Genomic DNA, 19,949 nt, shown 5'->3' on the forward strand with positions numbered 1-19,949 from the left:
TGGAGCATTATGTGAAATTTAATGTTAGTTTAATCTTAAATTCCCAATTTCTCACATTAAGCTCCCAATTTTTGCTATTTAAACTATGTATCAGCAATTTAATTTTTCATGATATTTTCCAAGTGTAATATCATGTATTTTTAATGAACATTTAGGTCAAAAGACAACTCGAGGTGTTAAATGACCACAATACCCCTGTTCGGGTTGCATTCCTGATTTTTCGGTAACATCGAGTTTTATCGTTTTCTCGATTTCTCACTTTTCTTTGTATTAATTAATTAATTAATTTTTCTTTGATATTTCTAATGGTATTTATACTTCAATAGACATTTATTTAAGTCCTAAAAATATTTTTCAGGTTTCCTCGTGGTCCAGGGCTAGTCAACGGTCCACGCCGTGACTTCTCAGTGCGGTCACCCATCACTAGGGTTCTTGGCTCGTTTAACTTGGTTACATTTCATTACTATTATTTTTCCTTTGTTTTTCTTGTATTTTGTTTTCTCGTATTTCATTATTTTATGTCTCCTCACTCATATCCAAGTGTAGTTCTAGGCATTCTAGCTGTCCGGACAACACTGGTCATCGGAACAGTAGAACGCATTATCGAACATAGGGGTGTTACAGTGAGGTTAGCTGAAATGATTTTGTTCAGAGATCAGATAGAAGGGCGGGGGGGGGGGGGGGCAAAGAGTTTGGTTGAAAGGACTATGACTAGAGATCGGACAAAAGAGATCGGCTAGGAAACCGATCAGCCATTTAGTTCGGTTCCCTCTCCATCATTAGATGATGTTCTCACAATTCTCTGATAGTCGATGTCATCCATTTTCAGGTGACAGGCAAAGAAAGTTATTAGAAAAAAATCAAAGTGGCTATCATGTTGAAAATCGGTGCCAGAAAGGCAAAGCATGGAGAAGAACAAGTCAGAGGCTAACCGGAGAGGAAAAGTGTGAAGGTGAAAGTAACAAAGTTTTCCCCCTGGTATATATAAGCCTCAGTATTTAATACTTTTGAAACTCTAAGCGGCACATTGGGAAGTGAAGAATGTAATACCCCTATTTGCATAGCCTGGCATATTTTACTATTCCGGTGACTTGTGTCGGTCCGGATAATTAAGGAGATTAGAACCACATTTAAGACAATTAGATAAGCCCTAAACACAAATAATTAGTAATTGCCAAATAGTTAAGTATAAATAAGAAAAACATAACATAAGAAGTTAAATGAGGCGAGAGTCACAGCGATGGGTGACCTTCTTGGGAAGGACTGCGAGGTCGATTTAAACTCAAATTTCGAATCGTAAAATGTGACGTTGCGGTCCTTAGGACTATTGCGAACACAATGGAAAAGAGAAAATCACAAAAAAGAATTGTTAAGCCAGTTAAATAATTAGGTCAGAGATCCGAAAGAAATATTGAATTATTTGCAAACCGGGTCCAACCGACGAGGGTCAATTTAGTCAATTGACCCCTGGAGCTGACTCCTGACCTAACTGTCAAATAAAATCAAAGAAAAGAAAATTTTGGAGTCGGGTGTCGACACCATATTTTGGCCTATCACCGAGGTCAAGGGACTTTAAAATTGACTCCCAGTCGACGTCCTTCGATCACAAATGACTTTTCCAAACACTTCGATTGTTCGATCATGAAATAAACCGATCCCACACTTAGTTAATTGTTTTTCGATCTCTTATCAGAGGGGTTCGAACCAATTTCAGGTCTCCATACCCTCCAATCTTGCCTCCCGATCTCCCTTTTAAAAATATTGTGGAAAGTCATTTAGCTAATGCTAGAATTGGTTTCTTCACTTGTATGTCCCAGATATTCCTTAAAATAAAGTTAAGGTTTCAGTCCGATTTAATGATGATTCCGATCTTAAGAATTCAAATCAAGTCTTTCCAATTCTAATGTTCTAAGGTTCTACCCGGTGTTTGGTCATGGCTTAGTCCGATCTCATGCTTACAATGTTTTTCCGACCTCTTATACTTAGGTTAATAGTTGCTTTTAAGTTGGAGGTTCTAATACGTTCAAACAATCAAGTACTCATACCATTGGGACACTTTCCGATCTCATCAAGAAATTGAACAAAAAGAATGGACTTCATTGCACCTCAAAATAAAATTTACAAGTCATTCAGTTGGAGGGTCTCCCCCAGCCTGTTCTTTAAGTACATCATCATTTCTCTCATTTCCTCTCTCTCTCTCGGGCTCCTCCTCGCTACCCTCTTCATCTCTAGGAGCAAGATCAACCATCCAGGAGAAGTCTTCCCCAGGATAACGCCTTTCAAGCTCGGCCAGAAGATCTCCGTGTGCATTCACATAAGCGCCAGCTTCCCTTGTCATGGCCTCCTCTTCTTTCACTTTGAGCTCTTCAGTGAGGCGAGCTACATCGGCAATTCGGAAGGCCCAAGCTTCTTCCAGTTCATGCTCTAGTTCGACTATCTTGTCCTCATAAGATTTTGTCTGACCCTCAATCTCGGTGATATACTCTTGAGCGGACGAAAGTTGGGCTCGGGCAGAAGCGGCGTTGGGGACCGCCTTCAGAATTTCCTGCCTTAGGAGGTGAGCCTTTTCCCTGATTATGTGTTGGTTCACCAGGCTCTCCATGCTTAAGCTCATCTTTTGAGCCAAGAGATTATCAAGGCTATCCGGGGTCAGCCTGTTCCGATCATCTTGAAGGCATATGGTGGCACCCAGAAATTTAGCTAAGCCTAGATTCCCCCGAATTGAGCGATTTTTCTCGAGAGAGTGAATGAGGACCTGGGCGCCACGAGAAAGGGGCCTTACAGCAGGTTGAGAAGATCCTCCCTCGGCACTTGAGGAAATAGGTGGAGGTGGCGGTTCTTCCTGTCGAGGAGGGGAAGGAGCGGTCTCCACCTCTAGGATCGGTTGTTCTGAAGGTCGAGACAAAGAGCCCGGAACTTCTCCCGAATCTCGCCTTGGCATCTGGGATGCCACGATAATCTTCATTTCTTGCACCTTCTAGGAGACCTCTCTTTTTCGTTTGCGGTTCTCCTTTGCGCTTTCACCTCCAGCCATACCTGCACAGAAAAATAAGTTAGTGAGATCACCTGAGTCAGGAGGCTAAAGGTTTAGGTTATACAGATCTTGAGTCCGTCCGTCGAGCCGTAGTTCAGAGTTCATAATCTTCATTGGCGATCACCTCGTGAAGCCACCACCTTCCATTACACATTCATATGGGCAAGAATACTTTGTAATGGGTTGCCCATTTCCTTTCAATTCATGGCTTCCTCGTTCTGCCTCCTCTATTCAAAGTGATATTCTTTGATGGATTCGAGGGGACTGTATTGTCTACCAAGGGGAAACCTTCGCCATTCTTCTCCCTCAATATAAAGAACTTCGGCTCTAGATCTTCAAGAGAGAGGAGCAAAAAAGCCGGCTTGGAGAGAAGACTCATCGCCTTCTTCCAAAGGAGAAGTCTATACAACTCAAAAAAACCTTCACCGTAGGCTTGAGCTTGGCCCTAAGATAAGCTCTTAATAAAAGCCACTGAGATCACCCATGAGTGCGGATACACTTAGGCTACACATACATGGTGGAACTTCGTAACTAATCTTAAAGAAGTCGCTGCTGAACCTCAGAATACCCTCACCCGATCTACAAGCAGCCGAGCAAAGTAAAAGTAAGATCTTGTGGTTTAGCACCCTATCTTATCTTACTTTTTATTCTTTCATATTTGATCTCGATATATTTTAATATTAATAAATTTTTCGACGAGAAAACCAAATGAGTTTCCTATTTTATTACCGCTGACGTATTTTATCGCTTTACCTGCTTTGATAAATCAATAATATTTTACAAATAAAATCTCTATCAATTATTTTCATAACCATCTCATAATTCACATCCTTTTTCATTCATATATCTCAATTTCATATTCATTTCCATGCATTATCTATATATTTCAATTGGTCAATCCATACAATCATCTATGCTCAAATCACATATAAATTTTTAAATTTCTTTAATTTATATAATTTCATAATTTATGATGATATATAAATTAATTATATATGAAAAGCTAATTTTATTAAAATTACATTACATTTCTATTAATTACCCGCTCATAATCTACATTATAATAAATAATTAATATGACTATATAAAATATTTCATATGATCTATAATCTCGATATATATCTGTGAAATAAAAATCAAAAATACCAATAAAAAAAAAAAAAAAAAAAATATAAAAAAAGAAAAAAATAAAAAAACAAAAGAAACAAAGATAAAAATAATAAAATATAAAAAGAATAATAAAAAAAAATATAATAAAAAAAAAAAATATTAAAATAAAGAATAATAATAAAAATTATCTTTAATAATAATAAATAATATTAATAATACAAATATTAATATTTAAAACATTTTAATATTTTACACTTAAAATATATTTATATTATCATATTATATTTATTTCTTTTATTTAAATTTAATAAAATTTTTTTTTTTTTAAATATATTTTTTTTTATATTTATTTTTTTATTTTTTTTTTTTAATTTTTTTATAATTTTTTTATTATTTTATTTTTTATTTTTATTTTTAATTTTTTAATTTTTTTAATATTATTTTTAATTATTTTAATAATTAATTAATTTATAATATATAATATTAATTTTAATACATACCATCGGATGGCCATTTTTTACGGATAATTATGTGGTTTATATTGGAAAAATGCGCCATATCACATAATCTGTCTTAAACCAAAGCCATGCCCATGATATGCCATAATATCGGGCATAAAAGCCATGAATCAAGCCATGCATCGGGCCAAAGCGCCTTTAAACATAAACTAAACCAATACCATATGAAAACAGCCATGAATACGGCTATATGCACGCTTAAAGCCATTGCTAAACAGGCATAAAGCCTTATGCATAACTAATGCAATCCATACATATTTAGGGCACATACTATATTTACGATATAATATATTATATTTATTATGATCATTATATCATCATATTATTTCATTATCATTTTTACATTATTATTTTCAAAATTATGACATACATATTTTATAATTCATCATTTATACAATCATTTTAATTTTTATTTTTCAAGTCATTTTATTATTATTTAATTACATTTTTCATCAATTATTTATTAAATATAATTACATATTCACATTTATTATTTTATTATTTTGTTAATAATAATATTTATGATTAATTATTTTATATTTATTTATTTTAATTTATTTTTTTTTTTTATTTTCCATTTTTTTTTTTTTATTCATTTATTAATTTTTATTCATTTTGACTTATTTAATTTCTTCACATTCTTTTTGCATTTTTTAATATCATTTATTTAGAATAATTTCTAAATAGTCATCTTTTTTAATTTTTATTTTCTTCTTATATATTATAAAATAATTTTTTAATTAAATTTACATTTTTTTATTTTATTAAGTATTTTATAATAATTAAAATTTATTTTTATTAATTCTATCAATTAATAACAATATTTTTTTTTTTTTATTTTTTATTTTTTTAAAATTATTAAATAATATTAATTAATTTTTGCATTTTTAGTTTTTTTATTGCATTTTTTTCAATTTTTTCATTTGAAATTTGTTTCATTTTTTCAATTTTTACCATTTTACATACAAAATTTGATGAAACTATTCAACAAAAAGGTACATTTTTTTTTTAAATTTACCACATTTAAACTTAATTTTTAATTTAAACCAATTTAGTTTGAATTTAAACTTAATTTGTTAGAAGAATTTTTTTTTTTTTTTTCCCTTTAATTTTTTTTTATTTTTGGAAATTTGAAGTTTTTAAATTTGTAATTTTTTAAACAAGGAATTTCTTTTTTAAATTTTTCCATTTTTTTAAATCCAAAGTTTCATAGTTTTTTAGCTCTTCCAAAGTCTTGTTGGAAAATCTGCTAAGATTGGATGAGTATGAATTGCAGACTTCTTGTCTTTTATGATTCTTTCTATGTTTTTGTTAAATTTCATGGTCAATTTCATTTTTCTTGTTGTTTTATGTCTCTTGTTTATTTGAATTTTTCTTACATTGTGTTATATGTTTGTCTGGTCTTTATTTCTTCATCTAGTACTTTTGGTGTTGGTTCTTCAGTTACTGTTCATTTGGTCATTCCAAAATGTTTTTTTATTGCGCATTTTGGTTTTTTAGGGCCACTTTATTCATTAAAAATTGTGTCTTTTGCCAATGGTTGTACAAATTAAACACAATTAAACACACAGAAAACAACCAAATAGCCAGAAATCTCACCAAATTTGCCCTATTTGCCATTGTGCTATTAGCTCTCAACAATGCAGACCATCCCTCATCATTCATCACTAATTGCAGCATTTATTATTATTCTAATTTCTCCATAAAAACTCATTATATTCCCCATCAATTAAATCATAATCCACCACCTCAAATGGTTTTTAATTTCATTTCATAATGTCCATTTTCCTTTTTATAAACCCTAATTGTAATTTCATTCAACTCATTCATTCTATAATAAACCCATTCATTTAATATGCATTCCATTTCCTTAATTACATCATCTAAATCTTTTCACATCCATTCCAACCATCAATTTACTCATATTCATATCAAAACATACACTAATTCATAATTCATTCTAATTCATAAATTCTTCACAAATTCTAACCACTAACCTCTTGTATCTAAGCAAAACCAAGTGCACTACATTTTTCTGAATAACTAAACTTTTCTCTCTCAACTAACTTTTCTTTTAACAAAAGGCAAAACTTTTTTTTTTCTAAGATTTTTGAGTTTTTAATTTGATTTTCCAAGATTTTTTTTTTGGAAAATGAAATTTATGGGAGGATGGAAGGATTGGAAGTGAAGAAGAGAGGGGTTTGAGGAAGAAGAATTTTTTTTTTTTTGAAGAAGAGAAGGAATTTTGAAGATTTCATTAGAAGATTTTGTTTTTTTTTTTTGTTTTGATCTTTTTTGATTGGTTTGAATCTTTTTTAATTTTTTTTGATTTTTTTTGTTTTCTTTTATAATTTTTTTATTTCTATTTTCTTTCTTTTTTTTTTTTTTTATTTTTTCTTTTTTTTTACTTTAATATAATTTTTCATAATAATTAATTCATATTAAAAAAAATGACCAAAAATAAAAATATCAAAAAAAAACAAAAAAAAAAAAAAATCTCTGAATTAAAAAAAAATCAAAATAAAATTTTTGACAAAAAAATAAATTAAAAAAATTGCCCAAAAAAATTGAAAAATTTTAATTATTTTATGAAAATTTCCAAATGCTTATTTCCCATCTGAAAATTTCTTGTTATTATTTTCAATTTTCTATGACCACAGCCCTACCTTGATTGGATTCTTTTTCCGAAAATTTTTTCCTAATTTTTTTTAGTATTTTATTTTTTTATTTTTTTTAAATTTTTTTTATTTTTTTTTATTTAATTTTGAGTTTTAATATTTAATTTAGTTATTTTATTTATGTTTCTTTATTTTTAGACGTTAAATTTGTAGACGTACATTCTGAGACAGAAATTGCATTATTTTTTATGGGTTAACTTCTTGCAATTGTTTTCATGATCAAGTTCTGGGATTCAGTTTTTGCCATTATGATGATTCATCAAGATTCATCTTGAATCTAACGATAATCTCATAAATGATTAGTCAGAGGAAGAGTCATGGTTCGATCTTGAGATCGAAGATTTTCTTTCCTAATGAAGATTTTGGAGAAACTGAGAGGATGCCCGAGCGAGTTGAGGCCACCGTAGAGAAGGCCGGCCCAGTAAAGTAGAGGATGGGGCGGGCTGGTAGAACTTACCATGCCTGAGGTACCACCGCGGTTAAGGCGTTGGCTGGTGGGGCCTTATTTTATTTGAAGAAAACCTGCAAAGCCAAGACTTTAAGCAAAAGAAAAAAAGTAAAATGAAATGAAAGAAAAGAAAAGAAAAAAAGAGAAAAGAATGAAATTAAGAGAATACTTAAAAAAGAAGAAAGGAAGGAGAATTAATTGACCTCTCCTCCTAAACGATGCGCAAAAATAATAAGTGACATAAGTCCCTATGCTCAATGCTCCAGCGATTTAATCCTTGCATCATTTCCCGTCGCACTTTTAGGTTTGCACGATTTAAATGTATAAAAAAAATCAAATAAAAAAATAAAAAAAGAATAAAATAATAAATTAGAAATAAAATTTAGAAAAATTGATTATTTATATAGAGATCGAAAGATCAAAAAATAATAAAATTAATAATAAATATAATAAAGAATAAATAAATAACAATTAAATTTCAAAATTCAATAATTAAATAATATTTCAAATAAAATTGCAGATCAAATTTAGGAAAAAGAATCATCATTAATATTAAGAGATTTCATTACATCATTTTAAAGAAACATAGGCATCATAATACCTAGTCCTACCTGGGCAATCTCTAAGCCAAAAGAAATCTGAAATCTCAAAGAATGAGCAGATCAAAGATGTTTTGATTGATATCAATTAAGTCATGTGCATCAATATGTTTAATATGATGTGACAGATGTATGTGATGAGTCATGAGTCACGAGGAATCTCATCATGGTGAGTCATAGTCGAAGAGTGGTCATCGACGACGATAAAGTGAAAGAGTGACCATCGATTTTAATTTTGAGAGGGTCACCAACATTAAGATTGAAATTACCAATTGTACAAGATTGATATTCATTTTAATCTTGATCGATCATTCGAATGTTCTCATGATGATTTTTTTCATATCATGATGTTTTTTTCAGAGTCATTTTATCATGATCCTAAAAAAAGTGATAAAAAATATAAAAGAAAAAATCAATTTCTTAAGTAAAGAGAAAGATGTAGAAGAAGAGAGAAAATGTAAATGGAGAAATGAAGGAGAGAAATAGAATGATGGAAGGAGTTTTATATTATATATATATATGAAATGGATGCATATGTTGATATATACGAGCATTTATTAATCGATAACCAATAAGAGAATGAATTTTTAAAAGAAAAAAATCGGAAAAGAGTCGGAAGGAGAAGAAGAGAGAGAAGAAAAAGAGAGGGAGACATGAATGAGAAGAAAGAGAGAGAGAAGAGAGAGGAGAAGAGAGAGATAGAAAGAGGAGAGATCGGAAGGAAGAGAGGATGAGAGATGACTTCGGAAGGAATAGGGATAATAGCGAGAGAAGTAGCGATGACGTGCGTAATCACGCAAATCTCATTGAGGTAGTTATGCCGCATCATTCGGATGCGCATCATCCATGATTATCATCGCGGATCCGCCCACTCGATTGAGATCATCTCAATCTTGACGAAGGATCGTTCACTTCAGCGATCTCCAAAATGATCAAAAGCCTGGCACTTTCTTTATTCCTTGGATGCGTTTCATTCTCAGATCACTTTTATGGAAGATTGGATTAAAGGAAGAAAAGAGAAGAGGAAGGATATTGGATATGGAAGAAAGATTAATCCATTTTGATTCTCTCCATTTTCTGATTTTAATTCTCTCTCCTTCTTCTCTTGGATCCCGTTTCCCCCTTAATTATCTGCCTTCATCATCCTCAAGGGATGCACACTGCATTATAGAGGAAAAAGGAAGAGAAATAAATGCAAAGAAATGTGAAGTAGAAGGGTTGGAAGAAAAAAAAATTGGTGAAGCTCTTGGAAGTTCTAATTTCTTATAATCCTTAAAAAAGGAAACTCATTGAAAAAGTTTTTGTTTGATCTTGATTTTTTTTGACCTGATTTTTCATATTTTCATTTTCATTTTTTTTCATTTCAGTCTATTCATTACTCTGTGATACCATTTTTTGTTCAGTTTTGTCTTCATTACCCTAATACCAGCATACTATTCTCCAAGCTTGACCTCATTCCGACCAGGTTACCGTCGCTTTGGCTCAACTACATTCTGACTTGGTTCTCGTTATTTCGAAGTAAGCATTAGTCCCTGGACCATCAGCTTGCAGCTCTACAATATTTGTGGTTCCAGAGTTAGTTCAATAGCTTCAACCTCCCACAGGTAAGTGTCTAGACTGTCACTTTACCGAATGCTCGTGTTTTATTTTCTTTGCTTTTATGCTCGAAATTTCCATTAAGTTTAGTTGCACTAAAAATCCCAACGTAGGTTATTCAGGCCGATAGTTATTTTCTGAGTTTACTTTTTCTATTCATTCGTAAACTTTATTTATTTCTTCTTAGTTTTCATTCCCTTCAAAAATAAGTGTACTGGTTATGGGCAAATTATAGGTAACCAAAAAAAATATTGGTAGAAGTATCTTAACGTGAAAGTTTTCGAACAAATAAAAATAACAAAAGTTTGAATAGTAGAGCAGAGGAAAAAGTTATGAGGTCGGGCTACCAAACGAGCCCAGGTGGTAGCATAATAGAGCGGTAATCGAGATGAGATCGGATCCCAGACTGGTAACCAAAAGAGATCGGATATCGCCAGCCAAAGAGTTTTGACGAGGCGATCGTATAAGAGATCAGTGAAAAGTTCGATCTTGTATCCATCCTCTAGTTATAAAGCATCAGTAGGTTAAGAAAAGCACTGTGTGGATTTTTGGTGCCCTCGGCCGCCAGAATCCTTAGTCCAAAGTCCTCACAGTATGCGATCATAACAAACACCCTAAGAGATCAGGGGAGAGTTCTTACCTGATTCTCATTTAAATAAAACATGGAGATCGGAGGAGAGTTCTTATCTGAGATCCTTTATTTAAAACTTTAAACCGAACACTTTAAGAGATCGGGGGAGAGTTCTTACTTGATTCTCATTTAATTAAAACACGGAGATCGGAAGAGAGTTCTTATCCGAGATCCTTTATTTAAAACTTTAAACTGAATACTTTAAGAGATCGGGGGAGAGTTCTTACCCGAATCTCGTTTAAATAAAACACGGAAATCAGAGGAGAGTTCTTATCCGAGATCCTTCATTTAAATTTTTAAACTGAACACTCTGAGAGATCAGGGGAGAGTTCTTATCTGTTTCTCAACCAAAACCTCAATAAAATATGTGGGGATCTAAGGAGAGTTCTTATCCGTAATCTCCTGCCTAAAACTCTTAATAAAACATATCTAAAGATTGGGAAAAGCTTCTCACCCGAGCTCTCTCAACAAAATCCAAATTAAAATAGCACAATTCTAATACACAGGATAACCCTACACGACACCTATTCACTAAAAGGCCATCTCATGAACTTGTGTTCTTGGGCAACCCAAAATAAGTGAAATATCAAACATTCCTTTATTTTGCATAAAGGATTAACACCATCACTATCCCAACCCCCTAATTATCCTTTTTAATTTATGAAAGAGCATAACATTAAATCTGTTTACCCTTGTTGAGGGACGAGGCGAGGTGCCTAACACCTTCCCCACCCGTATATGGACCCCGAACTTAGAATCTCTATTTTCAAAGTGGTTTCTTTCTAATTTATTTTCACAAATAGTTTTCTTTAATTTTCCTCAAAATTAAGGTGGCGACTCCTCACTTTTCCCATTTCAGTGAAGAGCTCCGTCTAGGCGACCGCAAAATACCTTACGACATCAGTAATTAAATTAAAGAACTAATGGAAAAGTAAATAGAAAAAAAAAGAAAAAGAAAAAGTGAAAAGTGATGACATCATGCATATTAATTTTTTTTAACAAATTTTAATTATAATGTTTATGGCATCATGCATGATTTCATGCATGATGTCATCACTTTTCACTTTTTCTTTTTCTTTTTTTTCTATTTATTTTTTCATTAGTTCTTTAATTTAATTCCTGACTCTAAAATTTTCTTTTCTCCGATTTTATTTGACAGTTAGGTCAGGAGTCAACTCCAAGGGTCAATTGACCAAATTGCCCCTCATTGGTTTGACCTGGTTTGTAAATAACTCAATATTTCTTCTGGATCCTTGACCTAATTATTTGACTGGCTTAACAATTCCTTTTTGTGATTTTCTCTTTTCCACTATGTTCGCAATAGTCCTAAGGACCGTAGTGTTACATTTTACGGTTCAAAATTTGAGTTTAAATCGACGTCGCAGTCCTTCCCGAGAAGGTCACCCATCGCTGTGACTCTCCGCTCATTTAACTTCTTGTGTTATGTTTTTCTTATTTATACTTAACTATTTAGCAATTACTAATTATTTGTGTTTAGGGCTTATTTAGTTGTCTTAAATGTGGTTCTAATCTCCTTAATTATCCGGACCGACACAGGTCACCGGAATAGTAAAATATGCTAGGCTATGCAAATAGGGGTATTACAAAGAATTTAATGCCTTCCTGATTTTCGAAGCATACCAATGGAGACCAAGTGAAGAGAATGGATGAAAAGATTGGAAATGTAACAGAAGATCAGACGTGAAGGCGGAAGATACAGAGATAGGATTGGTTAAAGATCAGTAGATCAGATAAATCGGGAGGTTGGAAAATCAATGAAAGTTACTTCAGACTATGACCCTCGATCTACGCAGTCAGCTTTCCCCACTGTCAGATTTGAGTTTGTTAAAGTATTTTGCGTACGATCTGATCTCCACCATCCACTTCATTTCAAAATAAGGGTCTGAACCATTGGATCTGAGGCAGTTAAAGCATTTTGGTATGCCCCAATCCGCACCTTTGATTTCACCTTTAAGGATGGATTTTGGACCGTTGGCTTAAAGTAAATAACAGATTCAACACCTTTCATTCTCAGCCTTTAAATCCATTCTATAAGGTAAGGCCCCAAGCCGCTGGATTAGCGAGAAAAGGACAAAAGAGTCCTAAGCTAAATCTTGGCCTTTAATTTTTTGGTCTCTTTAATTCCTGACGTTCGGATTTGGTCCTTCTAATCCACAGCCTTCAATCTTGCCATTTGAAATCCTAGTCGTTCATTCGAAGACCCCTGTTCCCTATAAATTCCTAAATGCTTCACTATAGAAGGGGTCTTTGGGAGTGAAAATATTGGTCTTTGGCTTAGATTCTTCGCCTTCTAGGCTAGAGTTCTTGGTCTTTAAGGTTGTGTTTTTTTAAAGAATCTTAGTCCCTAGGAGTCCTAATACTTTGGCCCCATTCTTCAGTAGGTTTGTTCAGTAACTTGGTGGTCTAGTCTTGGTCCGTTATCAGAGTCTTGTGCCCATCACTTTAGAAGGGTGCTCTTGTTTGGCGCAGCCTTAGTGACCCCATTTTAATGCCAGACATCAGCATAAGCTTTCCTGTCATCCTCACAACTCTTTACAGGTAAATGTTTCAATACTCTTTCCTTTGAGTATATTTGGGCTATATTTTGTTATGTAAGTAGAAGTCCGGACTTTCGGAGCGTCTAATCACGCTGAACTTTGAGTAGACTAGGGTTAGGTTGGCCTATCTCATAAGTATTCCTTTTTGCCTGTTACATTAATACATACGTCATTTTAGAGGAATATTCTCCCTTTATTTTTTGTTGTACTAAGAATAAGAGTTTAGGTGGTATAAATGTTGCTTGAGGTTCAGAAAAATAGTGGAGAGTTCGGATTTAATTGGAGAGATCGATAGTAATGAAAGTGAGTTGGTCTGACATAATGAGTTCAGTTTGATATATAGAGTTTGGGTCTATGATTATGGGGATTAGAAATAATAGGGTTGAGAGGGTTTGACATGAGTTCGAGTAAATATGGAGAGCTCGAATGATTAATAAGAGATCGAAAATAAAGTTCGGATAGTAAGAAAGAGATCGGGATGTAACACCCCTATGTTCGGTAGTGCGTTCTACTGTTCCTGTGACCAGTATTGTCCGGACAGCTAGGATGCCTAGAACTACACTTCGATATGAGTGAGAAGACATAAAATAATGAAATACAAGAAGAGAAAATACAAGAAAAACAAAGGAAAAATAATAGCAAAGAAATGTAACCAAGTTAAGCGAGCCGAGAACCCTAGCGATGGGTGACCGAACCGGGAAGTCACGGCGTGGACCGTTGACTAGCCCTGGACTGCGAGGAACCCTGGAAAATATTTTTAGGACTTAAATAGACCCCTATTGAAATATAAATATCATTAGAAATATTAAATAAAAATTAAATAATTAGTACAAAGAAAAGTGGGAAATCGAAAAACGGACAAAACCCGGTGTTACCGAAAAATCGGGAATGCATCTCAAACAGGGGCATTGTGGTCATTTGACATATCGAATTGTCTTTTGACCTAAATGTCCATTAAAAATAAATAATGTTACACTTGGAAAATATAATGAAAAATTAATTTAGGGGTACCTAATGTAAATAGTAAAAATGGAGGGTAAATTGACTAATTATCACATTTAAACATAAAATATAATTGATTTTGTGTAAGTGGACCACTAGGATTATAATATGTATTTAGTGGGCAGATTAATCCACTAAACTTCATCTTCAACCTCCATTCTCCTCCCATGCCGAATTGAATTCCCTCAGAACCTCCATGGCCGAAACTTGAAGAAGCTTCATCATCTCCTCCATTTCACCCCCAAACACCAAAGTTCCTTCATTAATCTTGATCCCCACTTCACAAGGAAGAAGTAGATACCAATATTAAGAAGTTTTAGTGAAGATTTAGCAAGTCCCAGCAATAGGTAAGTTTGAGTTTTTGATTATTGCTTTGTTAAAGTTTGTAAGGATGTTATGGGTGTTTGATTTATGGAGAAATTTTTGAGGTTTGATTTTGAATGGGAATGTGTACTTTTGGCAGCCATGGAAACACCTTGAAGATAGTTTATTCTTGCTTGTAATTGGTGGATTAAAAGGTTGATTAAATATTTATGTGTATAGGAAATCATTTGGGTGATTATACTTAGTATATGTAAATGTGTATTGAAATTTAAAGCTTGGAAATTGATGGAATATAAATGTACCATTGTGGCAGTTTGTTGACTCTTGAAGAATGCTGGAATTCATGCTTGGATTATGGTATATTAATGTTGAATTATGTTGGATGTTAGGGTAGTTTGAGTGTGTATATGATGGTGTGAAGTTGGACATGAAAAAAAGTGTTATGGTTAGGTGATTAAATTGTTGTAAATTTGGTTTGAAAATTCTGTACAAAATGGTGTATGTTGAATGTAATTGTAAGCTGCCAAAATGACCTATAATATGTTGTAAATTATGTTTAGGTTGTGGTACAACCAGAATTGGTTTGAATGTTGAGTTTGGCAAGTGTTAAAAGTGATCCTTGATGTGTATGCAAGAATTGCAATAAGGCAGTTTGAGTTTTAGGCCTATAACTTTAAGTGTGTGGCTCCAATTGGTATGAGACCAATTGGAGGTGAAACTAGGCACAAAATGTGCCAACTTTCATGAAGAAAGCTTGCCAAAATTCTGCTTGCAAGATAGCTTGAAAAATGACCAAATCCGGATTAAGTGCAAATAAGGCCTGAAAATTGACCATTTGGGCAGTAGTTAGTGTTTAGGCCATAACTCACTCAAAACAGGTCCAATTGACCTGAAATTTTGACCATGAATAGTAAGACCCACATCTACAAGTCTTATGAAGACACCAAAGCCTAGAAATGACCATAAGCAAGTCAAACAGCTTGCACAAGTTCGGGTCCAAAAACTGGCTGAACCTAAAATGACCTAAAATGACCTAAAGTGACCAATTTTGGTGCAATTTGACCAGCAATAGTAAAATGACCATAACTTGGTCTACATAACTCAGAATGACCTAAAATTTTGCCCCGCGTTCCATAAGACATAGATCTACAAGTTTGTAGTTTTGATCAAAACCCGAAAACCGAGGGAACTAGGTCATCCGGCTAGGTCAAACTAGTATCCCGGAATCCAGCAAATTGCAAGAAAATGCAGTATACATGGAAATGAACTTGGTAACATGTACCAACCCTAAAATACTATCGAATGTGACATATTAGTAACACTAAAACCTAACTTACCTAAAATGCATCGAGGGTCGATATATTAAATTGATTAAGCAATTAATAGCATTCAGTGAATTACTTATCAACCATTATCGTTAGAGACAGTTTAATTAAGTACTGAAACACTTCAAATTGTGTTTCTTAGTTAGCAAAGACTCAGGAAAAGGGAAGGAAACACTGAGTCAAGACCAGGAGACAGTTATCAGAGGTTTGAGCACAACAACTATTTCTTTTGAATTATTTTCAATTGGAATAAATTATGACTATTTATATATTATTGTTTTACATTGTGAAACTGTGAAAATTTGTTTGAATGATATTTGATGGATATTTATTGCTTGAAAAGCATTGTAAATGGTTTGAAACTGTGAAAAATTGTTTGAATGATATTGATGGATACTTATTAATTGAAAAGCATTGGAAATGATTTGAAACCACAGCTATCATGTATATTGATTGTATTCCTCGCTAGCTTGTCTAGTGGGACGAATTGAATTCCCTCTCTGGCTGAAGTGTTGAGGTGTGTGCCTGTTGAGGACGAATTGGATGAGTACTCATATTTTTGCTAGCTAGCTATGTTATTCCTCATTATTCATCGACTTTTGGGACGAATTGAATACCTCATTAGCCATCGGCTTTTGGGACGAATTGAACTTTGGAACATGATTAAGCTATGTGTGATTTATTGATATGTATTATGAGATTGTGAAATGGAGTTAAATTCTTATTGACATTCACTGTCTTTTGAATTTAATCATGATTTGATTTATTGAAATTATTGTGATATTGAGAAATGGAGTTTAAATTCTTGTTGACATTTACGGTCTTGAATTTAACTATGGTTTTAAGTAACCACTATTTATATAACTTGTGAATTGAGATTTAAAGTTGTATTTGGTTAATGTTGTGCACCACTGAGACATTGTCTCAGCGATAGCTTTTTATTGCTATCGCAGGTAGACAGACGGACAGGGCAGTAGACTAGGCTGCTAGTAAACCCAGCGAGAGATTTTCGGGTATAACGAGTATACCATATTTTGCATTTTGTACTGTAATGTATGTTCACTGTATGTACATATTGTTTTTGGTTTTGAGCAGTTGTAAATTAAAATTGTACATTGAAGTTGTAAAATAATTATGAGTTATTTTGGCTTGTAAAAATTGTAGCATATTTCTTGTATCTTAGTCTTTGAAAAATCACTGTGGATTTAAGTTGAGAAATATGTTGTGTTGAGAAATATGTTGGAGTTGAGATTTGGAAATATATTGAAGTGCTTTTTACAGGTTTTCTGAAGAACTGTTTTATCCAAAATACAGATGGCACTCTGCCAAAATTTTTACAGAATTTCCAAATAATTCAAAAGTGTTAGTTCTATCACTTCAGTTCAAAAAGGTTTTTTAACACTTGTAAATAGTGCTCACCACTGTAAAAGAAGTAAGAAAAGTTTTTAAAATCCCTTGTAGTGTATTTAATGGGTTATCAGTAGACGGAGTTGGTAATTCATTAGGTATACTACGGGATCATGTTATGCCTTACAGAGGGGTAGGGTGTGACACGGGATGTGACACCCCTTACCCGAGCAAGTTATGCCACTCAGTGTGCCGGAGCACTCTATTTTATCATAAATACATTTTTATCGTAGTTTTGAATATAACTTGTTAAATATAATTCATTTTAAGCCATTTATCGAAATTACTATTTATTTGAGGTTCCAAAAATTTTAAAGAGAATTAAAAATGGAGAAAAGCAGTTCTTGGAACTGTGAAAAACACTTCCTATATTCATTTTCCATCATCTCAACTCCATTTATCAAATTCTCAACAATGTTCAATCTCAGTTCTCATTCATCCATCTCATATGAAACCATGCATAAATCATAGATAACATTCACTTTTCCATTTACAACCACACTTTTCATTATTTACATGAATATCAAAATACATTACATAAGTTTCAAATACATATGAGAAAATAAAATCAATTACAAAATACCAAAATGACATCTGGCATCCTACCAATGCTGAGGTGACATGCACTATGATGGACTTACTCAATTTGTGGTCATCTTGCGCTAAGCATAAAGCTTAGTGGTGCAAATAATAAAATAGAAAGAAATAATATGCAATATAAAAATCATAATTTCTTAGCCATTGTGTTGGAAGAACTGAATAATTACCAACTTAATGTTTAGTCGAGGGCTAATTACGTTTTATGATATTAACTTCTTCATGCATTCTGCTTATTTATTTTCTTCCGATCTTGAGTTTCTTTGTATTCTATCGTAATCATTCACGATATTTAATTTTCGTATTTTCTTTAACAATCTTATACTTTTCCATGCCCAAGTAACCTATATTGGGGTGCCTCGGGCGTCATACCATGGGACGAGCGTCAACCACGATGGCTAAAAAGCCATGATATCACATAATCGGGCATAAAAGCCATGAATACTGGCATAAAAGCCATGAATACGGGCATAAAGCCATGAATACAGGCATAAAGCCTTTCCTTTCATAGTACTGCTAAAAAAAAAACCTATTGGCATGCCAAACTATCCAAACCAATCACATTAGGCCTACTAGGGCATTTTGCATTTTTAAGTTTCACAATTTTTGAATTTCAAGTTTTCATGTCACTATTCATTTCATTAGTCAACTAAAATGTTGACTTTTGTATAAACAATAGGTACATTGGTTTTAGTACTCCCAACATACCACATTTCGTATTCAAAACTTGTTGGTTTTGGTCACTTTCTCAAAGCTTAGGTCATTTTGGCAAAATTGCCAATTTTTGGTTTTGGTGTCACTATTCACCTCATTGGTCAACAAAAATGTTGACTTTTGGATAGAAAATAGGTGTATTGGTTTTAACACCTCAAACATACCACATTTTGTATTTCAAACTTGTTGGTATTGGTTGCCAATACCATTTTTAAGCTTAATGCTAATTGAGCAAAATTTTCAGATTTGGTGCTTCATCTTTATTGTTCCATTTGATATTTCTACAGTGGGAATTTGAGGAAATGGTAAACATGAAAGTTGTTCCTTATTCTGTCTAGTTGAATTTCTTTTTTTGAATCACTCCATTTGGAGTTTTGTAGCTCAAGTTATGGCCAAAATAAGTTTACTGTTCACGTGCACTATTCATGCTGCTATATTGGGTGCTGGCAGATTTTTGGTCCAACTTTGGTCAGTAATTTGACCAAGTTAAGTTCATAATTTGGTCTAACTTTCTTCATATGAAATGTTCTACTATGTCTTAGGTTTCCATCGGTTCAAGAATCGCCTAAATCCGAGTTTTCTAGAGAGTTATAGCCATCCAAACATGGCTGCTCAAATCAAAATCTGCAGAGTTGCAGGTTTGAACAGTGGCTGCCACTGCCATTTGGGTTAGGTTCTGGCCATAATTTGGGGTAGGTTCCTTCATGAAAGTTGTTTGTCTATGTCTTAACTTGTTGCTGTAAAATTTCAGGTCAATTGACCAAATCTACAGTGAGTTATGGCCAAATGAACAGTTACTGTTCATTTGGTCAATTCTGCAGAGGCAGTTTCAGGGTATCCGGATTGGGGCTGAGTTTTGGTCCTCTTGCTTTAGTCTTTTGGGCATGGTTTCTTCAGCAAAAATGTGCCATTATAAGCCTAGTTTCATGTCCAATTGGCCAAACACCAATTGGACTAACACAGCAAGTTATGGCAGTGCAAAGGGACTGAATTTTCAGTCCCTATGCTGTCCTAGGGCAGATTTCACCTTCACTTTGCCATTCTATTTTTAAGTTCTAATTATGGTCAACATACCTAAAATGGTTACTAATTGACCCTTATAATGTTCTTTCACAGTTTCATAAGCTAAATCCAAATTTCACTTCTCAAAACCCTAGCTTCCAATCCATGAATCATGCAACACATCCCAATTAAGGTCATCAATCATTCACATGTCACTATCTAAGCTTGTATTTAGGTTTTAGCCCAATAAAACTCATCAATTCCTCATCCTATAAGTGCTGGCCAAAATTTGCTTCTCAATTTCACACATGATTTTCTTCAATTTCTTAATTATTTATTCATATTCAAACTAAATTTCAATAAGTAAACAAGATTAGGAAGTTAATATGCACTAACCTTTTGAAAC

This window comes from Hevea brasiliensis, chromosome 3, assembly GCF_030052815.1.
Source record: "Hevea brasiliensis isolate MT/VB/25A 57/8 chromosome 3, ASM3005281v1, whole genome shotgun sequence".
In the NCBI taxonomy this organism is placed as follows: Eukaryota; Viridiplantae; Streptophyta; class Magnoliopsida; order Malpighiales; family Euphorbiaceae; genus Hevea; species Hevea brasiliensis.